Source organism: Sebastes umbrosus, chromosome 21 (assembly GCF_015220745.1).
Source record: "Sebastes umbrosus isolate fSebUmb1 chromosome 21, fSebUmb1.pri, whole genome shotgun sequence".
In the NCBI taxonomy this organism is placed as follows: Eukaryota; Metazoa; Chordata; class Actinopteri; order Perciformes; family Sebastidae; genus Sebastes; species Sebastes umbrosus.
The window spans coordinates 12,189,712-12,214,180 of NC_051289.1; the positions used below are offsets into that span (position 1 = coordinate 12,189,712).

A 24,469-nucleotide genomic window follows, 5' to 3' on the forward strand; every position below is an offset into this window, starting at 1 on the left:
TTGTTTCGTAACTATCTATCTATTGGACTTCCCTTATCAATTGACCCTTCGCTATGTCCCGCCCATCGAATGCAGACTGGCCAATCATAGCTTCGACCAGGGTCCGACAACTAGCCAGCTCTGCTCCATAAACTCTAATGTAATCTTTTCCGATTTTCTTGATTTTAGGCTGGTTTTGTGGATTTTGAGCTAGTCATCGTTAAACTTTGATATTAACCGGAGAGGTTGGAAGCCGACATGTTTCTAAAACATTACGTTTCTACGTAAAAACTTGTGGAATGAACATCAGCGGAGTACGTTTGCACATTATTAACTAGCATTAGCTCTTCTATGCTACGCAAGATACTTAAGGTATACTGAATGTATATAAATGCTGCTTTGCTTTTTAATAATTGTAACAGTGAATAAAGACCTAGCCGGATTTACAGGAACAGTGTTGTTCCTTAATTTCATTGTCTTCTGTCTCAATTGCCAGGTGATGTGACGGTTCACTTTTATACTGTTTTCAGGGTCAGTTTATCTTTATCTTTTTAATCTGTTTTTGCTGCTGAATCATTTTGACATCCTGATATAACCTTAAAACGCATATTTAAGACCCTTTTGTCTGCTTCCCTCTGAAATCGCATTTATGTTTTTCCAAAAATTAGATATTTGTGCAGTTAGTGACAGTGTGGGCTCAGCTTCAAGCAGATCTTAGGATAAATGAATAATACATTGGATTTTGCTGGAATTCAGGTGAACTTGGTGAACTCTGAGTGCAATATTAAGCCCCTGAAAGTTAGTTTTACTTATCTAATTCTAAACGGCTATACACCCTTTGATAATAAGAAAAAAAAAAAAAATGGACAAGCTGCAATAGACATGAAATGATTTAATATGGGTAAAATGAATGTTAATTTAAAAAACAGTATCATTTGCAGTGCTCTGTAGAAGAAGGCATTTTTGGTGTGTTCTATAGATTGGCGTAATATAATGTTCTTGTGCGAGGTTGTTTATCTAGACCAGTAGTGGAGATGATTTAGTGTTGTTTTGATACAGCTGCTTGTGGTCCTGCTGGGCCCAGTGAAACTGGGAGGTCTTGGTGGAAAGGAAAGGAGTTAGAAGAGGATATGGGTAGAGGTTGATTTATTTGCAATGTGAGCTTAGCCCAAGCTTCCCTTTACCTCCAGACCCCTCAGCTCTCAGGGATACAGGAACACAACACACCAGCTAGCGAGGGAGATTGATGTGGGAAAGGAACTTTAGAGAGTTAGTTTCCCATTAACTGTTACATCTGATACGTAAAATCTCAAACTCTTTAGTGAAAATGACGCACAAGTGCTCCCACAGTCTGGTGTGGGGAGCTGTTCATGATGGTTGCTATATTCTTTATCCTAATTGTAGGTCAATATTTAAACTCCTTCTTAGATTTATGCTGGAATTTAGTGTAGTGAATAAACACCAGCGAATGATTGGTTGTATTAGCATATTTCAAAAATGGCAATTAAATAAAACTTTTGTGCTGCTGAAGACATAAATACACAGAGAGACAGGTTATGTAATGAAAACACTTGAGGATTCTCATCCCTTGCTCATAAATTCCCATCCAACCAACAACCATTTTTCAGTTTTGGATTTGTCCAAACCTTACTGTTTCTGTTTCTACTTAATCATTTCTTGTAGGCCATCATGTTTGGTATTTATCGACCTGGACCCTTTTTTATATAACACTAAGCTACGCTTTCTGTACTCCAACACAACAAACTCTGCCCGGCTGACACTCGACTCTCCACCATGGATGTATTCCACTATTCCACCGTTGTCTTTCGGCAACAAGCGAGATTTCAGAACTGGACTTCTCCTTGAGCGAGCCTCTGTCCATAATGTCAGACACTTATAATAACAATCAGAGCCTGTCATGGCAAAAACAAGCACTTTTAGGGGAATGAATACATAAATTGTAGCCCATGAGCGGCTGCCGTCTACAGCGCTCTCCCTCAATACTGGACCGATTTCAGAAATTGTTTTCCCAATTAGTTGGACACAAAATCATGGGAAAGTAGGGTCTAGGTTGAAAAATACAGAAGTTACCCTTTGAACAGTTACATACTTGTCTGCCTCTGCTGTCAACATGACAAAACGCCAACAACTTGATTAGGCTATTTGCCTTTATCATAGTCTTATAAGCAATCCGTCTTTCAGTGGGATCTATGATATGCAATAGACAAGTCTATAGCAAGACCTTTCATTTTTTTAAGAGAAGGACTGCCTTAGGGTTCGGTTCACACGACACTGAGGGCTGATATCTGATAACCTCCTCCTATCCAATGGATGGCCAGAACCAACTTGCCAATAATGATTGGTATGTGTTTAAGACTGAGCCCAGAGCTGATGCTGATGTCGGACAAAAGAAATGCGTTCCTGATAGTCTCTGCACCACATTTGCAAACATTAGGCTAGAACTCTCTCATACCATCTCCTTATTAAAAGGAAACTGCCTGATCTCCTTTTTCCATTGATGAGGCCCATTTTGGAGGGGATTAGGGGAACACTGTGAGGATTTGCTGTGTTGTTCTGTTGCTAACATTACGAGGATGTGGGGCTTTAATACTTCCAATATGTTTTGCATTAAGTCTGAGCATGTTTGCCTCCCTGGGGGAGTTAAACGTGTTAGCAGATAGCAAATTTTTCTTCCCAACCCAAGTTTTTGCAGACCTGTTTGGCCTCACTGCGTGTTAGGAGGAGGGCAACTCAGGGTGATGTGGTGTTTTTTATTAAGAGATCCTTTAAAAACAATTCAAGCAGCGTTATAATGCCCAAATGTAGAAGCTCTGACACAAGAGATAAAATAAGAGATGGTTTTGTAATAAAAATGACTCTTGAAGAAAAAAGGGAGAGAGCATAAAGCAGATTGTGACTGTTACCTTTATGACAAGTTCTTTGGTTTTGGCACAGTTGTCTCTGCGGATGGGAGACTTGGTTTCTATCCTGCTGCTAAAAATGTAATAACGTAATGGCCATTTTTGGCTCCCTGTACACTTTTTCATCTTAGACACACTGCCAACATGGAGATTTGGCCCTCCTACTAATAAACAATGGCAGGGGTTGAATCTCCTTTTTCTATGAATGTGTGTGTGCACGCGCATGCATGTGCACGTGTTCCTGTGTTTTGTATTGTGGTCTGGGCAAACCCAACTTGGCTCTGTTTGAACGGGTAGGATAAAGGCTCATACATTTTAATATATTTCCCCCATGTCAAGCAAGAGGGAGCAAACACAATGCCACAGGGGGAAAAGCTATTGGGTAATGTGAATCAGCTTCACAAGCACCAGTTTAAAAGAGGGGACTGCTGCCATGCATTTGTGTATACAGACTAGATGTTGGAGACGGTAGCGATGCCAGGTTAGGCATTCAACCCCCTCTTTTATTGTGACCTAACAGACATCTGGAGACCTAAAGACTAACGGATTCACGTTGAGCGTCCTGTAAAACACATTCAAGGGAGCATTTTCTCTATGCATTATACCAGTTACAGATTATTGAAAGCCACCTGTTAAAATCATCTAGCCAGATTAAGAGAAATGATTTAAACTTGACCTGTTGCCCTCTCATCAATCTTCACTTAAACAGATTGTGGTGTGTTCACTCCATTTGTAGTGAAGAGTGGGGGATTTGGTGAAAGTCCATGACTAAAGTGTCAAACTACTAATCCCAGACCTCTCTGGCTCCTCCAGCCCAGGTCAAAGGTCATGTGCCTTTGCTCCCCACCGCTCTGACCACATCATAATGTGTTCAGGATCAGTTTATCTGAGAGGAACAACGTGATACTTAGGTGGATCAGGGAGTCTTGTCGTGGAACATTAAGTAATGCCGCAAAGCCGCTACATTGTTGAGGGATTATCACTCTGATTGTGGGCTTATTTGTTCTATTTATAGCTGTAAATAGTGGCATTTCTGCTCCATTCCAGATGGCTTTCATGGCTAGGACTTGCATGCCCTTGACAATTGACTCCAAAAGTTTGGCTTGTGTACAGCACACGGGCACCACACACACATCTCGGCCAAACACTCTGTTTGCCTGCTGTGTGCCTGTGAGTAATTTGGAGTGTAGTGGCCTTGTCAGTCAAAATGCAGTGCAAAAGGGCTCAGTTTTAAGTGTTTTATATTCTGGGATGTATTTATGAAGTCTTAATTGTGGTAGCACAAAGACATTGAAGTGAAAGCCCCTTGACTTCCTGCTGATCCAGATTTCTGCATTTGTGGTGCCAGCAGCCCCGTTTTCTTTGACTTGGATATAAACTTGAGCTTGTGATTTCTATTTTGGCCGGTGATGCGAGAGGACCAACTTGCTGTTTGACATGGAACACCATTGTGTAATGTCATTACAGAAGATGCCAAGAAGAGCATGGGGTTCATATGGCAAACGATGGATGTGATGTGGAAAGTGCACAGAGCGCATTTTATAGGCACATTTTTTGACTCTACATACTTGCGGCTGAGCGGAGTTACTGTTTCTCCAAAACGGGATTCAGACGGCTTCGTGAAACGGAATGATTTATCCTGATATATCGATAGGTTTGCAACGTGTGGCTGAGTTATACATCCGCTTGCAAAAGGCATAAACAGTTTTGATCTCTTTGGACGTCTATGATCCCATTTTACCTGTAGCCAAACACCTCAGCTGTGTAATGCTGTCGCCTCCCTAATCCACACTTTCCATGACCGTTATTCCCAGCAGAACAGATTACATCTATAATGTCTATTTCTCGCCTCAAACGTTTTCAGAAACATCTTGTATTGTACTGTTTTAGCTGTAAAATGAAAAAGTTTTACAAGCATTACAGTTACAGAATATTGATTCATATTTTATCAGTGCTGCCTAGTTTGATTGTTTGACCGGAGTTCGTGAGTGATTGACAGCTGCCTCCGTTGAATCAACAGCCAATAGGAACACTCTCTCTTTGAAATGACCTGTGATTGGCCAAAGTCTCCCGTCACGGGCTTGATTTTTTTAAAGCCTGAAAACAGAGCCATGAGGAGGTGCAGAAGTCTAGTTATCTCTCAGAACACTTGAATTACAATATGCTGAAAGGTTATTATGGAATTTTTGCCCAATGATGCCAACAACATTCTGCCTACTGCAGGTTTAACCTCTACTGGTATCATATGAAACTAAAAAACCTAAGGAATCAATTGGTACCAACCATGTCATGTTAGCTTGGTGGGAAGAACACTAAATAGCGCTCCAAAGTTACGCTTAATTTTGGTGAGGAAAAACTGGCATGGCCATTTTCAAATGGGACCCTTGACCTCTGACCTCAAGATATGTGAATGAAAACTCTGAGTTGAACAGAGTGAAAACTGTATCTTATTAGATAAAACAAGTGGTTGAGGTAAAGGTAAAAGAATAATAAATAGAGTAATAAATCGCAATATGTTATCGCAAAATGTTTAAAATCGCAATAAGATCGTATCTTGACTTCAGTATCATAACAATATCGTATCGTGGGGCCTCTGGTGATTCCCACCCCTAAAAAAAATAGGCTCATACTGTTATGACTGTGATATAAGTAGAATATGAGAAAGTTTCCTTATTTTGTTACTGCTTGTCTTTTGTTGCTGGTTGGGGTCTCCCACTCATTTTTATCATAAAGCATCAGATTAGAAGAATACTTGTCTTCATTGCCTACTGTAAACCTGCCAGTTCCTATCTGTCATTCTCTTAACATACCTGGGTGGAATTAGACAAGTGCAGAAAACTCTTCGACAGCGGTTAATGTTTTGCATTCCCAAAGCATGTTTATCTAAGCTATAGGCCATAATATTTATGACTGTTTTTGATTCAGTCAGCGTACAGTTTTGATTTCACCATCAGCTCAAGTGGTGTAACAATATGTGGCAAGGGCTCCATAAAGCCTTCAACATGTTTTATCCCTTTCTTTCTGACGTGTACGGTTTCAGCATGTCTGACACCAAGCTAAACACATTCATCACTGTATAAATTGAGACATTATTTTCCCATTTTTTTTTTAGGAATTCAAATTGAACCCTCTCACGGAGTTCAGCGGCGGGATTGTTGAGTTCATTAGATTAGAAATGTGAGATTTCTAAACATATCTCCATGTCTATTACAACATGTCTGCGGGTTAGAATGCCAGTGAATGTTCGTCTATAAGATATTCTGTATATCGTTTTCCTTCTCGCAAAAATACAGTTGATGATTAATGGCTTAAAGACGCTGCTGGACATGTACTGTTATCCTTCTACCTCCCACTTACTTGATCCCGCTCGGCACCAGCTCAGTCATGAAAGTCTTCAGTCATCCCGTTACGGATGTTCTCTGGATCCTCTGGCCATCTGGACTCGGACAGGAACAGGAAATGAAGAATGAGGAGTTAAGAGGGGTTCTTTTAGGATATGAAAGCTTGAAAAAGAAATGCGGAGCACCCCCCTTTTCACAGTTTAATCCTGGGCTACACAAGTTGAGGCACTTTCTCTTTTCTTTTTAATACCGTCTTTGCTACTCTCCTATCTTTCTTTTGTTCATTCCCTCCTTCCTGTCTTCCTATCTGGGAGATATTTAATTCACTGTAATATTCAATATTATCAAATGAAAGTAGCTCACAGATCGATACGATACGTATCATGATACAGGGATAACGCTTCAATATATTGTGATACTGTAAGCAAGGCAATATATTGTATCTTTTTTGTTGTGTCACAATAAAATTTCACATATACTTCTATATATTAGATCTGTGCCTGTAGTCTTAGATTGTGCCAGTTTTGCCCGCAATAATTCAGCGAGCGCACAGCAGTGTTATCAGATGGACAGAGAGAAGAGAAAACACAGGGATATATTAACCTTCTTTCTATCTTCACCTCCTCAACTGAAGTTATGTGTGAAAACCACAACTTTTTTGCATCTCCGAAATGTTAATGATACCCATTTAAAATCAGATTGAAAACTGTTGCTCATAGAGATGTGCATTTAAGTAAATTAGCTCAACATACGCAGGAAAACATTCACAAGATGATGCCCATTTTCTCCTTTTTGGCCTCGTCATTGTGGCTGAGATTCCATGCCCCAAGAGGGAAGATAAGCGCCTACTAGGAGGATATTCTGAATTCCTGTACTGTTTTTCCTCCCCTCTAATGTCCCTCTCTTTGCAGGAGTGTATCCACTGAAACGACTTCATATGAGTGTCATCTCGGAGGGGAGGAAATCTACTTAAACAGAGATGAAATGCAGGATTTCAGGTAGGATTTGTATTATGTATTTCTTCAACTATATGCAAGATATCCCTCTTTCACATAATGTAGCTAATGTACCCCCACATCCATATGTTCCCTCTTATTTCTCTCCCTCTTTTCATTATCTTTCTTTGTGAACCCGAGGCCAGTTATAGAGCAGCACCCAGAACAGTAGAGGAGCCCCATCTTTTCTCATGCATATTCAAGCACGCGTGCACATACACACACTCGCACACTGTGAAAGGCAGCTTGGCTCCTGGTCAAGGGATCTCTCCTAAACACTGGTCCAGGACAAGAGAGCTGATCGGCAGCCAAGCAGGACAGTTACAAAGTGGAGCACGGGAGGCCCCGCCATGTTTGCCGAGATCTAAAGCCTCTTTCTCTAAAGCTTTGTTTGCATTTTGTTCACTGCAGCAGCTGAACAGTACACAGAAAGGCCTTTTCTTACCCTTTCTCTGTCCACTCTTTTCGCTTTTCACTTTTTCTGACTCGGCTGCTTTCCGACAGTTGATTCAATTCCTGTGTACTAAAGGAAATTATGTGCTTAATTGGATTATTGGGAGTTTTCTTCAAATGAGTGCTCACCCACCCACACAGCCCCCCGACTCTGAATTCTCCTCTGGGATGGGCTGTCCGGTACATGTTTCCAGACTCCACAGTCTGCAGGATGAGCATGAAATGGGAACCTGGGAGTGTGTCACAGTTTAATACTATCAAGCCATAGCAATTATAATAAATATAATTCAATATTCACAATGGTTTTGGTTATACTCACTTGATTATGTAACAGTTTTCAAATCAAGGCAATCCTGTTGAAGCATTTACATTAATTGAAAAAATGATTTGCTCTCTTTTCCCTTTCTGTCCCACTCACGCACACATAGTAACACAATGTGAAAATTCAACCTGATATGGGGCAGGTCTAGCTGTCAGACATCTCTGCTGGCCATCACCTTCAGCGTGCCACTTGGCTCATGTTTATAGAGACACAATAATGTCCAAACGCACACAGGCATCACTGGAATTTGCACCTGTTGGAGACCTGGCTGCTGTGGTCTTCTCTCCTGAAAGCTGTCCGTCTGTCTCTTTCTAGGCGTTCTTTAATAACTGACCAGAGACCTGAGAATGGTGGCATGGAAATGGTGAAATCTTAAATGAAGGAAAGAAGGCAGAGCGAGTTGAAATGGGTGAAGAGCAGAGTGGACGACAAGAGGGCCCGAGTGTATAAAAAGAGGCTGAATGAGGGAGCTTAGAGAAGGGGAGGGTCCTGCTCTTGTACCTATTCTCATACAAATGATCTCTTACGCTGTGTGGCCCTTCAGCGGGTCATAAACATCCCAGCGGTTGTGCAGTTGTGTAGTGGTGAGCCGTTCATGTTACTGATTTTCTCCCAGAGAGAGGAAGCGGCGTCCAGGGCACAGATTAAAAGGCCTCCCTTCCCACCCGCGTGCGAATCACAAATCACACGGAGCCGCAGTGCTTCCCCTCGCCCAGGAACCCAACAAACACCCTGTTAAAAGCCGCAGCCACATCCCTGTGTTTTAATCTTACTGGGCACAGAAAACATAGTTTGTATTCTAATTAGACTTTGTGCGTGTACCCAAGTTTTCCATGTGGACACCAGTGCTGCAGTGGATGTCTATTAGCTTGCCAGTGTAGTTCTTGGGCCTCATTATTATGTATTTTGATGGTGGTATTGTGGCTGTTAAGAGCAGCACTGATCATTCACAGGAGCCGTTATAGTGATGTATTATTAAGCTACTATATGTCAACATGCTCTAACCCGATCTCCCTTGTTCTTGCCACATTCTGCTGACAAATTAAATTTCTGTCCTTATCGTGGCCCGGGGCCAGTTAAGGCCTCTAAGGGGATAATTGAACGGCCTATCTGCCCTACGCAAATCCTAATTCTCTCTCTCAACAGGCCACTGGCGGCATGCTTTATGGGATTATTTTCAACCAGGCATTTTGAACGTCGTAGCATACATAGGCCTTCCTTCCCACGTACAGCTTTCCCCCTTTCTCCTTGTTCCTGCCTTTCACCTTCTCGCCTGAGAGGATTAGCAAGTCAGGCTTCCGGAAACGGAGCACCACTCGGTGAGAATGAGACTCCCAAAAGCTCTGAGACAGGAAGGAGCTGGACACTGGCTTTATGACAACAATTACTGCCTTCTCTCAGTGTCTTTTGGGGGTATTTTTTTTCAGAAGTTAACAAAGAGTTGGCCTGTTTTTCACAGAGAATATCAGTGTAAACAAATGCTTTTGGAGCAGATTTTCCTGCTACTCTAGAGACTGAGTGGAGTCTGGAGTCAGAGGGTATGAAGGGAAATGATTATTTGTTGAAAGCATTATTGTTTGGTGGTGTGGAGATCTGTGGGTACAGAGGAACTGCGCTAGTGGGGTCAATGATATGCTATACTAATTCCTTTTTGTCCTTAATCTCTAATAAATATATTTTTGGAGGCAAAATCGCATTCTTTGTTGAGATTGAAATATATCCGTGGTTTATTGACAGTTCCAGCAAAAGGGTTCATATTCAGGTGGGGCTTAATCATATTTCATGCTCAGCAAGATTAACTCCTTAAACAGACAAAGTTTGTGTACAAAGTCCAGCACCAATCGCATACCAAATTATGATGTTTGTCCAAGAAGAAGAAGCAAAAGTAGGGCATGACCGCCTGGTATGTGTGGTGACTGTTGTAAGCCCAGAAATAGAGAATCAGAATTGGGGTGAAATTGCCTAGAATTCAAAAGCTTAATAGATTTTCAATTGTTGAAGATTTCTTCCTGAGTGAGGGTTACCCGACCCACACTGTGGGTCCTATTTTGGTATAAGCGGAAAACCACTGTTATATATTTTTGCAATCTTGTGTGTCCATCAAGATGTCTTATTACTTGTCTATTCAGGAACAACCCGTTGTTGTGCCCATAGAAATAAAATGGGAGTAGAAGGGTCATTGAACTGTTTGCTGTGGTAATTTGACCAGTACAAAAGAAAATGGCGATTGTTGATAGTTGTTCAGGTGACAACAGAACATACGTCAGTTGGGGAGTAAAGTGTTTGGTCACAGCTCGCCGGTAAGAGAACAGACGCAGCTCCCGGAGACAGCTGGCTGGTGTAATGGCAATTTTCATATCTGCAGTTTAACACTGTACCTTTAGATAATCTCAGGGCCTCACATGTTCAACTTCGTCACCATAGGACAGTGACCTGACATTTTAGGTCTCTGTAACTGCAAACAACAGATTGCTGAAATACTTGTTATGTCTTGTGATGCTCTGTTGTCTGCTGTGTGCTGACGCATTGATATACTTTCTATCCTTCTCTTCTTTTCTTCTTTGCACTTATCTTCGTGTTATGCTTTAAATGTATAAATACTGACTACTCTTTGTATTCGGGGCTCACTTGCCACAGTCCACAACAGGTGGCTGTGCTCGTGAGTCCATCTGCAGTCCATCTGCAGATGTTTTAGTTATTAATGTATGCCTTTTTATTAAATTCACTGAAAGACAAGTTGTTATGTTGGTTTGTGTCTTGTTTTAACAGAAACTGCCACCACACTGGCTAGTTAGCTAGGTAGATTGTCCCCAGGCGGAGGGACCCGGCACTGTCGCTTGCCACCAGCCCGCTTTTGGCTCATTTTCCATTATCAGTGAAGCACCAAAGCATGGCGGAACCAGCCCAATAGCTAACCAGCCAACTATCCACTAGCTAGCTTGCTAATTCCAGATATGAGAGATGAAGATGAAAAATTAGCCTAAGGTGTTTTTCTTCTTGACTTTACTCATTTTCTTGCTTTCCTCACTTCCATTTCTCTTCTTGTGCAGTGATTCGTTGAAACTGAACCGCCAATAAGAGCGATTTTTCTCACCGAGAAGCTCTGCCAGGTCTGCCGCCGATTCAACATGCTGAATCGGCCGAAAAAACTCTTTCACGGGTAGACTAGAGCCAACAGTGCCGGACACACCGAAAAAACTTTGTCGTTGCTGCAAAACCTTGCCTCAGTAAGTCCGCGACTTGCCGCAAGTCGGTTCATATGTAAGTCAGCCCGCTACAACAGTCGCTTTGGCAACGGTACACATAAAAATAGCCGCCGGTCTGACCATCCTGCTACATTGATTTGAATGGGAATGTCCGTTCTACTCCTATTCTAATTCTATGGTTGTGCCACTTCTGCTGTTCCAGTATGTGAGGTGTTGCAGATTGTCTTCCTAATCTTCCCACCCCCTTTAACTAATGTTGTGCCCACTTCTCGTACTGCTTTCGTTTGACAAGACTGACAAAGGGCAGCAACACGTTCTGTAAATTCAAAAGTGGAATTCACTTGTATTGCAGTCTTGCGGTCCCTGAGGCTTTGCTTGTGGAACCTGGTTGCTACATGACCACCTTTGTCTTAGCTGACAGAATGTGTTTCATCTTCTTACTTGGACCCAGGGAGAGCGATCAGTATCTCTCCCCGCTGTATCTGTCTCATATCTCCATGGCTTACAGCACTGGTTCCCAGCCATTTACCCATTTACTGAACCTTAAGGCTATCCCAAATCATTTCCGTCATCCTGTGATTCACCAGATCAGGGGAGCGATAGGGCTGGTTTCTCTCGCTATCTTTTCCCAACTTCTGTAGAAGTTCTTGGAACGTCCTAATCCTGCTTGAAGAAGGCTCCCTGGGTGGTCCATCAGATTTCTCCAGGATTTCTGTGTACTATCATTGGACTTTATCATTACTCAGAATATAAAACCTGCTGTAATTTTTGGAAAGCAAATGAGTAAGAGGTCTGTCGTTGCTGTATTCAAGGCAACACAGTATTGGAATATTTGTAAGATGGACTTTTGATGAATCTGCCCATGGATTCGAAAGATATGGGCCCCCCATTTGCCACACAATGTGTAAAGGCTTGATCAATAAGGGTGTCTGTGTGTTCTTAAGTGCCGCTGGCAGCTAGTAAGTCAGTCTGTGCTGACAGTTGTTGTTATTTGGAAATCTGGATGCACTTACCTTTTTTCATGCCAAGAATTATCCAATATAGGCTACATTCCTCTTGAACTAGATATGTGGAAGTTTGTAAGTATTTGCACCTGTTTATCATTACCAATGTCACAACCTGGCATTTGATATTTTGTATGGAAATCAAACTTGTAATTCTCTTCAGATCAAAAATGATCAGCAAGAGGATTAAGTCAGCTGCAGTTTGGGGAAACTGGAAGAACAACATGTGTGATTGTGAGGTAAAGGCAGTGTGGCTCATGGAAACAATTGCTTTCAATGGAGGGTAGTCACTACGTGATTGGGAAAAGATAAATATCCTAACTGCTCTGAACTAATGATATTTAGAGTGAAACTAAAGGCCCCTAAGATTAGATTATGTTATCAAAATACAATATTATCTTCCATTGTAAGCGGAACTGGCTTTTACACTCTTTACACTGGTTGTTGGCTATGGTTGACCATCATGTAAACATCTGTCAGAGAGGTGATAGCACATCTGGCATCTGACTGAAGTATGCTGGTGGATGTCATTATTAACAGACTTCTAAATCCTATCATCATTACCTAACAATTGATCTCAGGTTACTGTTAATGACTTCATTATGTGTTAGTGTATTGTCTTTGTCTGCAGCACTACCTGTTAAGCTGCTTGACAGTGGCTTTTGAAGAATAGGTGTCAGCCTTGATGTTTATTCTAGCAACGACTGGCAACCTTTTAAGTAAAAAAAAAAAAAAAAAAAAAAAGCTTAGGGATATACTGTTATTCAGTGTTTGGTGTATTACCTGGAAATTGAATGCTCCATACACTCAAAACATGTTTACATCCACACAGATAACTCTATCAATGTTAACACCAAGATAAGGGTAACAGCTCAATTAAGCTGCTTACAAAGTAGTAACTAAACTCCAAACCAGCAGTTACCCTATGTTACCAAAACACATACTGTATCATTTTTTGGTAGCTCAATCAAGAGTACAAAAAGTGAATCCAAATATATGACACAGGGCCTTAATGCTAACTCAGCAAAGGGGTTGACATGGAAACTATTGGTTTACTCTAGAGCTGTGTATTGGCATGGATCTGGCAATAAGATATGTATCATGATACAGGGGTAACGATTAAATATATTGCGAAATATTGCGATACTGCAAGTAAGGCGATATATTGCAGTTTTTTTAAATCTTATTTTAGGAAAAAAAAAGTCATAGTATAAAGAACACACCAGAAATACACCATTTTAGTATATGCCAAAATAACATATTTGTACTACATGCAAAAAACGACATTGTTTTTGCCCTGCATGTCTGTAAAGGGGAGACTCATGGGTATCCATAGAGCCTATTTTCATTCAGATATCTTGAGGTCAGAGGTCAAGGGACCCCTTTGAAAATGACCATGCCAGCTTTTCCTCGCCAAAATTTAGTTTAACTTTTTGGAGCGTTATTTAGCCTATTTCCCGAAAATAATATGACATGGTTGGTACCAATAGATTAATTTGAAATATTGAATAGCAGCCGGGCCATCGGAGGTTTTAAGAGGTTAACTTAAAATCGATAGTGTTTTGGAGATTCGATACAGTATCACAGCACATAATATCGCAATACTCATGTGTATCGATATATTCTTACAGCCCTAATTTACTCTGGTTACAAGATCATTTTTTTTAAAGTGACTGAAGGGATTTGCCAATTGGCTTAACTCAGGTTATTGTGACAGATGCTGCCATGCATGTCTGCATGGATGTGTGGTTTTCATGCGTGTTGAACCACACACGAGTAGCACAAGGGCACATGCATGGCACAGCAGGAGGGTGGCGTGAGGAGAGCTTCCTCCACATGCATGTGCTGCGTGTTCAGCTGTCACTGAACCACAGAAGCCCCTCCTCCTCCTCCTCTTCCTCCACCTCCTCCATTCCCCACTTTCTCTCTCTATTTTTTTTCCTTCACCCTTGCCGCCCTTCTGTCCCTACTGTATTCCTGTCTCCCTTCTGTCCTCCCCGTCTCCTGCCTTTCATTTCTCCTCATAGCCCCGTACATTCATGACCAACTGTGCGTGTCCTCTCCTGCTTTCCTGCTGTAACCCAGTCATCCCCAGCTCTCAGCTGTGCCTCTCTGGCATGAACTTGAGATGACACTGATTTACCCCCCTGAAGTGTAAGGGGTCCTGGGAGCCAGCAGGACCAAAGCAAATGTAGTACCTAGGAAGAACAACACCATGGAGTACCCTTTACAAACTCAATCACACCTGGGCTTAGCCGGGGGAAAAGTTTTGTTTCTCTAGGGCTGACCCCTCTTAAGGGATTTTGAGAGACTCCACACAAAACAACATGTTATGTTAAATTTAACAGTTTTGTTCTTATAGTGTGTGGAGAGCAACGATTTGGCCAAAACAACACACCACACACTAACAGATTGCATTCATGAACAACAGGAGAGTCCCGACTAAAAAAAAAACGAAAAAAAAAAACGAAATCTTGCAAAATATCTCGCGATCAAATGTAAACAAACACGGCGGACGACGGGCAGGAAGAATTAGCAACGTTAGTTTTTGCACTACTTTTTATCGTTCTTTGCCACGTCACTGCGTCATCGGCTGTCCTCGGGGTTCCCCACACACAACAGGATATCTGATCGTAAATATTGAACATGTTTAATAATTACGATTTGAAATCGGTGCGGACAGGATGGACTTCAGAGCCGATCAGGGGATGTAAAAAACACTCTTAACATACCTCAAACCACAGGAATATCCGGAAAGATAATCTTTGGAAGAATCAAAAAATCTTGGCTTTGCTGACTGTTACGCCCCACCCTTGGGCAGCCCTATTGGGGCGAACAACACTTAAACACTGACCCAAACCAACCACAAAAGACACCTTTAAAACTCTCAAAATCCATAAGATTTATTAACAAAGACATATAAAAAGTCATAAACTAAGAGGCAGCAGAACCAGCAGTCCCCACACCAGAAGCCTCCCTCTTCTGCTGCTGGCACTGGAGCTTTTAAACACCTCCTTCCCTGAGCAAATGCAGCACACCTGGGCACCTCGTTGAGCAGTGCAGCACACCTGGGCACCTCGTTGAGCAGTGCAGCACACCTGGGCAGAGCTACTAGAGAGGGAAAAGAGACAGCAGCACAGAAAACACATACAGCCATAACACTGACCATTGTTGGGAGGGGGAATCGGACCCAAAACCGGCTTGATTCTCATGTAGTGTGTGCCCAGCATTAGTCAATTAGTCAACTAAGCGGTTGTTTTGGTCTTAGTCAACGATTTCTTTAGTTGATTAGTAGTTTTTTATGCTTTTTTCACGCTGATTGACTTATTCCTAAGAAACGTATGAGCACATCTCTGGTAAACTTTTTAAAACTTTTTTTTTAAGATTTAAAATGATGCTTTTGTGTGTTTCTTTGTGGAGAAACTCTGTTTTACCGTCATTTAAATCAACTAATCGATTAGTCAACAAAATCGTACGTGTGTTAGTCGAATAATAATTTCTTTGGTCGAGGACAGCCCTACTCTTCTCTAATGTGGCACTGGCAATAAGCCCTGCTCCAGAGTTGGCACTTCATTAGTTGGTAGTTGATGTAGTTTCTTCGGTGTCTTCCTGACTCAAACGGATCTTAAGCAGCTGACACGTTCAATACTGTGATACCCACCTGTCATCTGACACAAGTCTGCATTAGAGAGGGAGGTTAGCACGGCAGTAGCCATGTGCTTGGCATTTAAAATGCTGTGTAGCGCAACACAATGTCACCCCTAAGTTTGCCCTCCTCCACATCATGGCTGCATCCCCCAGCTACAGCCCCAGTGCTCTATACTGGCACAGAGGCAGGATCACAGCTATGACACCCCTACGTATATCATTCAGGCATAGAGAATGGGGCTAGTGAACCGAGTAGCCCCCCAACACTGGCCTCTGCCTGCACCTGCAGGCCCGACTGATGCTTGGAAAGTTGGAATGAAAAGGGGGGAAGTGAGTTTGAGATGTGAGGAGGCTTGGATCCAGATTAAGAGTAAAGCTTGGACAAGAGACAACGACATTATGGGGGACCCAATCAGAGAAGTCTAAAATAAGAGAAAACAGGTCACCTTAAAGCTATTTCTGTGTTAGATAACCACCACGATGGGCTTGGTGAATTCTTTGTGGAGTAAGGATGGGGAGAAGGAGAGTGAATGGGGGTTACCAGAGAACCTCTGGCCCCCCTGCAGGTCATTCAGTCATTCATAAGATGAGGCCATTTTATAGACCTCCCTCTACCCATGCTTTTGTTGCTCTTGTGTCCATCAGCGGAAGTGAAAATGGAAAATGGAGATTAAAAGAGTGGTCATGCAAAGTGGATGATGTGTGTTGGCGCGAGGTGGACGACCCGTTTCTATCTCCTAAACGTTTGGTTTCTAGGTGGGCCCTTGTTGTATAAGGCTGCAGATGTTTTCCTCACAGAAGCTCAGCCTGATAACCTTTTCTGTCTGCATGGATTTATGATGTTTACAGATGTGCTCAGCTTATGAGAAAACAGCCCCTCTCCCCCAGTGGTGCGGCCATCTTTAATCCAGTAAAGAGCACAGGGATTTGGTCGCCCCTGGCCTGCCTGAAGGCCCTTTGGAAACCTCTCGGCCGTGAGAATGGGGGGCTGGGGTTGGAGGTGTGGGTTGGGATGTGTGTAGCCATGCAGGAGGGGCTGGGGACAGTCTTTGTGAATTTAGTTAATCTAATTTGAGCTCTTTCCCCTGAAGGCCCTTTTCTCTCCCTCACCGCTGCCCCTGTTTCAAACATCAGTCCGAGCTGGGGAAAAGTTTCAAAGTCCCTGGTGAAAATAGGGCTTTGTTTAATTTAATCCAATATCCTCATATGTAAACCTGAGGGGATATAACTGCACTGAGAAGTGTCAGTATCTCTCTGCTGTTTGTGTGTGGTGCAATTAAATCAAAATGGAAAGCTGACACACATGGGAGATCTGAGCAATATTACAGCATACCATGTATGAAACTTTACCAGTTTGCGGGGCAATTAAGCATAACGATTGTGCATTTTGCGATAAAAGCAACATATTTGGCACAGATGTAGGTTAATATGTTATGAAGAGATGTAGAAAAATGTGAAAACCAATTAAAAGGAGCATGATCACTTCAGGGTCAAACGTCACCCCCTTACCTTCATGATAGAATGACAACCAATACACTTTTAGAACGGCAAGATCTTCAGCTTTCCATCGGTGCATTCATCTTTTCATTAGCAGTAAAATTGACAGAGATGTGGCTGGATACATGGGTCGCCACTAACCTCTCATCACAGTTAAAGCGATACTGAACTGTCATATCACTATCATTTCGGCAAGGGGGAGAAGTTTGACCCTGAAGTTACCATGCTCCTTTTACCTTTATTTGTTTTTTACATTCTTCTCAACTTTTAATGAGCTTTTAAAAAGCACCCTTATAAAATAAACAGGGAAAAAATGTCTGTGATCTTCTGACATCTGATCTAATCAGCTTGAACACACCTTGGAAATCATCAAAACTCCAGTTTTCTGCAACATTTAGGAATATTTAGCGCCTGTTTGGCGGCCATTTGAAAAGGGGCCAAATTAGCAGTGCCCTGATATCTATATCTTTTCATAATATATAAACCTACATCTGTGCCAAATGTGCTGTCTTCATTGCAAAATGCACAATTGTTACGAACATTTCAGCTTAGTTGTCCCACTAAGTCCGGTCATGCAACATACAAGTAATTTTAAGATGCAACAAACGGTGTTAAAGATGGCTCTATATGAAAAGAAGTGAACCCATTTTAAAAAGTTTTTAATTGTCTGTAATATGTTGTATTTTGGACAATTAAACCTACCATTGATTAAGGGTCAGTTTGACAGAGACGATCAAAGTCTTCATTAATGGCTGTTAGTTGGGCTGTTTGAACTTAATAGTATTTATCAAAGGACCACTTGAAACAGAGGCCATGGTGTTGCTGCTGCTTATAGAATGTAAATGAGCCACTTAGAAGCCTTTCTTTGGTGTTTCACACCTCTGATTAACTCATTGTGATGCTGTCGGATATCAAACGGGTATTAACTCATTAGGGTTTCGCCTTTGAAGTCGCTCCTGAATATCATCAGGGTCGTGTAATCCTTTTTTAATGGATCAGTGAGTAGGACAGTGGGTCCGCCAAATGATTAATGTGACAGCCTTTCTCACCTAATGTTCCCTGTGTTTTGCATGAATGGGTTGAAAATTAGTTGATTCATTTAGGAAATGCCCCAGTAATGGTGTTACTGTTGAAAGGTTGACAGTAAATTGCTTTATCAGTTTGCTGCCATCTAGCCGTAAACCAAACCCCCTCTCTTATCTTTACTTCTTTTCCTTCCCTTTCTCATACTATCCTACTCTTTCCTCAGCTTTGTAATTTTAGTGTCTTCCCCTCTGCCCTCCTTTTTAACTTAAGGCAATAGGTGGTGAAGGGCAGGAATGCAGCTGAGGGACTGTAAGGATTTATCACACTGAGGTGCGAGGGCTGCTGCCTGTGCTTCTGTGCCTGGAGATGTAACAGTTTAGTGCCAACAGCATTCCCACCACGGGGCCATTACAGGATTTTATTGCTTTTTTTAGTTTGATTCTTTAGACCACATACTTTGTGGCTGCAGGGGAGAAGAATGGGAGGAAAGGTGTCAGGAAAGGGACAGAGGGGAAAGTAGTTTATGTGTGTGCATGGATTTTGTGTGAGAACTGTTGAGTAACATTACCAGAAAGGTAATATAAAGCATAACAATAGTTTATCTCCATATACTCTTATCAATCCCTGCTTTTGCCACTTAAACATACTCTCTCTCTCTCTCTCTCTCTCTCTCTCTCTCTACTCTTGCGCTCTCTCCCCTCCCATTCCTTCTCTTTCCACTCCTCTCACTCTCCCTGTCCCTTCCTCCTACTCTGCCTCTCAGGTTACGATGACTGGGGGTTTTCTTGCTTCCATCTCGTAGAGTGTCTGTGTGCTTGTGACTGCATGTGTGTGTGTGTGTGTGTGTGTGTGTGTGTGTGTGTGTGTGTGTGTGTGTGTGTCTCCCTCAGCGCTGAGCTGTGTCCTTGTCCCTGCCTCCTGGCAGCGAGGAGCCACCCAGCAGCCGGTCTGTGATTGGGCAGGGGAGTGGGGTTCCTGACACAACGCGGTGCTGACTGCTCCAGGACGTGTTTCAACAGATGGTCGAGGTTAGAGAGTGTCATCACATCGGAGAGAGGATTAGAGGAGAGAGGTTGTCTTCCAGGAGCTGTGTGGTCCCCCCTAGTCTTCAACCCCAAAACCTCGGCACCAAGACACAAACCCCTCTATGAGCGAGGGGAGACCCGGCGAAGAAACGCAAGAAGGAAACTCAAGAGAGGAATCCTAGCCTTGCCTCTCACTTGGCTGGCACTCTGCTCTCCTGCCTTTCAGGTAATTTACAACTTTCTCACTTTTGCAATTTTCCACTGCTTTTGCAGTGTCTGTTGGCAGTGCATTTCTGATGCAGCATACAGTCAGGAGAGGGAGTCTACAAGTGCAGTGTTGCCTGTACAGCAGCTCTGTGTGTGCTGGACTTCATAGTTTTCCCCCTGAATGACAGGAATTCCCTCCGTCGCAAATTCCTCCGTCTCAAGGGATTAGAAGGCAGCACATTCCATTAATGTCATTTTTTCCCCCAATGCATGAGCACCCATCTGTTAATTTCTAGTTTTGTGAATGCAGGGTGTTTGACTGCGAAGGGAACCTACTGTAGATTTGAAAAAGCTTGCTCTCACTTAAAAAGTATGCTGCATAATGAACCGTGTCAGTGAGGGCATCCTGTGAGTTATAATGTGGACAGTTTGTATTTTATTCTGTTTGTATATCCTGACTTTTTTATCCTAAAATCTTGAGTGACGATGAATTGCTTCCTTCTTAACTCTGTCAGTCCTGATAATAGCAAATTAAAACACTATTTTTCTACATTCCCTAACTCAGAGTGGCATTTAGCATTCCTTCACTTCAGCCCAGATAAGTTTTTTCATAAATCTTATTCAGAGTGCACTTCTGGCAGAACATGTCAGTATACGCTAAATGGATGAGCTGCTGAAGAGCGCTTTCCGGACAAACTGTCAGAGCGAGCAGAGCGGCAGAGACTCACAATGTACACCTCACTTCAGCTATTTAACTCAAGTGAAGTGAGAAGGGAAGCTTGCCAGTGGAGTGGGAATATGATGTATAGTATTTATACCTAGCTCCAGGCACTGTGTGTGTATGTGTGTGTGTGAGGTGTTTGCAAATGGAGATTGTGCAGCTGTGAAAGGCTGCGTGGACAGCAGCCGGGCTGAGAGGAAAGGAGGTTGTATGTGTGAAAGCTGCTGTTGTGTGAATTTGTGTTTACCTTGGTAAACCAGCCGTAGCTACACTTCCTGCTTGTTACTTGAAGTATTTAACACAACCACCAATAGGTTGTAATGACTGCTGCTTTAAGGCCAGTGGGGACATTTGTTAAAAATTTGGCTGCATGTCCAGATCAATAGGGTAAACAGTTGAAAGATTTTTGAGAGAACTGGGAGGGAACTTTTTATTTTAGACACTGGTAGAACTTTCATAAGAGGTATTGAGTTTGACTCATGGATACTTATGTAATTCTCTTAAAATTAATTTAAATGCTTCCGAGAAGCTTGGATATGTTATTAAATTTCCTCTATTTTACGGACCAAGTGAGTGACTTGGGACTTTTTTTTATTGTGTATTGGATCAATATGTTCACTTTCTGTACCAGTCCGAAAAAAAAACGAGAATTTATGCTAGTGTTCCTAAATGGCAAAATGATGCTGTGGTCCTGTTCAAATCCAACTGCTTGTGCCAGGCACAGTTGGCGAAAACGTAACAGACTGGCTCACATTTCAATACACTGGCGCTGCCAATATGTGTTACTGAACGAGAAAGCCGGAGAAATATGGAGAAGCCTAACTTCAAACTCTCAGTATCGACGACACTGATCCATAAATCATCCCTTCACTTCAGTTTCACCCCGGCAGCGTTTAGATTCAATTTGTGATTACCCTACCCAGAGCATAGCAAAGCAGCTTTGGGGCGTTTTTAAAAAGGCAGCGCTCACTGCCAGCTCAGAAAAGAAGGGAGATCCTTTAAACAGTTTAGTTTCACTGAGCTACAAACAAGAGCATGAGCAGCAGCTGCTGCAAATAATTAGGTTCTGGAGGGGGGGTAGCCGCTTGCCAAGACAAACGTTGTTCCAGTAGCGGCTCTGCCATCACACAAATCTACCACGGTGTGTGTGTGAAAGCAATAAGTGAAGTAATTCATTCGTCTGATAAGAATGGTGAGTGACTGAGTGTAAGGGAAGAGGAAGAGGTCGGTAGCATCTGTGTGTGTGTCCTTTAAATGCCAGCCACAGTGAATCAGAGACTTCCCAGACATGTTGCGTGACTTCACAAATGCCGACTGATGAACAAGGTCAAAGGCATTCGTTGCAGACTAATTATAGTTAGAAATGGAAAGGGCATTAAATATATGCATTTGTTCTAAAATGTGCTGAATTTAATGAATGTGTGAGCAAAGGAGGCAGTCTTCAAAAAGTATTTTACCTTTTTTCATTCTCCAAATCAAAAGCCGCCCTCTCTTCTCTCCAGATCAGCACCATAATTTTTATCTCAGGCGAGTCAGACTGTCATCATGCTGCATTTTACTTTCTCAACTTGATCCCACAATGACAGAAGTCACATTTATGAATTCTATCATTATAGGGCTCCCTGGGTTGCAGTAAAATTGAAAGCCTTGCAGATAACTTTCTGTTCTCCAGTAAGAAAAGGAACATCATGGCCAATAAAAAAGGAGTTTATATGGTGTTGAAATTGAGAAACAAATGGAGAAAGAACTGGAGATGCATTATCCAATATTGCTCCTCATCAGTTAAACTTGCTGACAATTTAATAAATACGCTTTCCATCTCTCTGGAAAATCCAGAAAAAGATGCTTTATAACTATAGTTTGTGTGTGTTCTCTTGTGTGCGAGCATGTTAAGAAAAGATTTCCTAAACCACCCTCTCCTCCGGCACTTGTTTATCTCTTCAGCTTAATGATAGTGTTCCTCATACTAGCCTGATTGCATAGTAGTGCTGGAGGAGATTGCACAGTCCTATCACTGCAAATGACCAGTATTTGAACAGTGAGCGTTTGGCATGCTTTTATTTATGTGGGATCTAGAAAGGCTATCTTTAGATGAGTCAGCCACTTTCTCGGTTCCTTTGTTGTCCTTGCTGATGATCAAACATTTCCATGGAGTTTCCAAGCGCTTACATGCAGCCTTTACACGAGACGCGTCCTTGACTATTGAGGACATAGCTCCGGGGGAAATACGCCATACATATCTGGATGCCCACACAGCATTGATCTATTTTGGGGTATTTGGGAGCACACTATAGCACCCCCAAGTGTTTGTTCAGCCTCCCATTTGAGCGGTAAAGGTCAGGGCATGCAAACATCACATTCAGCGCATCATTAGTAGGAATGCCGGATCGTCCAAGCTTCCATCTAGTGCTTGCACACGTTAAAGAGAGCAGCAAACCAGACGTATATTCAATGCTTTACTTTTTTTTGGTCTGCATTATTCCCCTTGAGTTTGTCTTGAGCCTCTGCCCTGATGACTAGTTGGAAAAAGATGTGTTTAGTGAAGAAAAGTTTTGCAAAGTTCTCAGTAGATCAGCTATGCAACAGCCATAAAATGACCCCTAACCAAGTCCTTGTGATTTTGAGATTGCTGTTACACTTTATTCATTATTGTGCGAGTGAGAGAAAAAGTATTTCAATGCTTTTTTCTGTGATGTCCGGAGCAGCTTTTGTTCAAATGTCACTGCACATAGATGCAGCATGGGCTTAAGAGGGGAAGCTGGGTCAAGAGAGACACAGAGGGGGGAAGAAGTGGAAGAGGGATAAAGTAGAAGAGGCCGAGATAAGAGAAGGAGGGAGGTGTGAACATGTGATGAAGAGGGGAAGAAAGTAGTTGTTTGAAGTGGACAGGAAGATCAGAAGAGGCTGGATCTTACGCACACGTTCTTGGTTGTCACCCACACGTGCGTGCATTTGAAACACATGGACACAAACATAATCTTCTTTTGACACAGGCATGTACAAAAGAGAAACATAGAAAAACGTGTACACACACACACACACACACACACACACACACACACACACACACACACACACACACACACACACACACATACACACTATCCACAAGCTTACCCCCTCTGTCCTGCACCCCCCAGAGGGCTGCACTGTCCCTGCGTTGTCATCTCTCTTGTCCAATAATCCCCTCCCCAGGGAGAAGCAATCTGTTTTAGATTTGAAAGAGAAAGGGCCCTGCCTGTATCACGTACAATTAAGCAGCCGTCAGAATGCGTCGGCGTAAGTTTCTGAGGGAGAAGTGCTGCCACTGGGGGGTTGTCCCTTTCATCCACCGCTTTTCCAGAATGGAGATAATGGGGTGGGAGGGTTGGAGGGATGGGAATGGATGGAGGGGGAGGCAGAAGGAATGAATACATTTCCTCACCCCTCCATCCCGCTCCACAGCCCGACTAATAGAAGCCAGCATGCGTTTGTTTCAGCTCTTCTGCTCCCTTTCTTCCCTTCTCCCCTGGAGCGGGCAAACACATTCAGCCTCTGCCAGCACTCCCCTCCTCTGCCCGTGTGCGTCTATGTGTGTGTGCATGCACAAACACTCATAATGTGTGGACTTGGCCATGTGCTACTGGTAGCCTCTGGTCCTGTTTGCCCTTACTTGAACAGCGCGACTTTGCCATGTGGATGCAGAATGGCTGGATATGCAAACAGTTGTAGTATTAAAGGTTGAGCGACTTTGTTTACACTGACAAGGTCCAGCATTGCTTGACACGCATTACCTTCGCTTTGCTTTTCTTGAATTGCCTGCGGTAAGTTCAGCTGAGTTTGGCTGGTGAACATGTTGGGATGATGCATTGACTGCATTCCTTCAACCTTGGCTGAAATGTAAAGGATTGGAAGCATTTGGAGGGGTAAGCTTCCTGTTTTATGCTTTAGTCTTTTAGTAGATATCGTATTTTAGATATTTTTTATACAACGCAAGATCTGGAATTTTTGCCAGGCAGGATAAAGTTGATTCAATTACAAAATGACGTTACTGCATGCTTTGGAAAGCCACACACTGAGCCAGAGGCAATGGAAAGGAGAGCTCCCCTGTGTACAAATTACAGGTTACGTGTCTGTCTGTGTTC

The 24,469-nt window shown here is 42.6% G+C and overlaps 1 protein-coding gene across 7 annotated transcripts in view; it reads left to right on the forward strand.

Annotated features, from left to right (window-relative positions):
- The window catches only part of sulf1 (sulfatase 1), a 96,638-nt gene that overhangs the window by 37,060 nt on the left and 35,109 nt on the right, over nucleotides 1–24,469 (forward strand). For 4 of the 7 annotated variants that reach the window (XM_037756927.1, XM_037756928.1, XM_037756921.1 and 1 more), the window contains exons 3-4: nucleotides 7,153–7,239; nucleotides 19,283–19,643. The gene's annotated coding sequence lies outside the window, so the exon portion shown is untranslated. Of the gene's footprint in view, nucleotides 1–7,152; nucleotides 7,240–19,155; nucleotides 19,644–24,469 lie in introns of all 7 variants that reach the window. The other 3 variants (XM_037756922.1, XM_037756923.1, XM_037756924.1) reach the window with 3 other exon arrangements.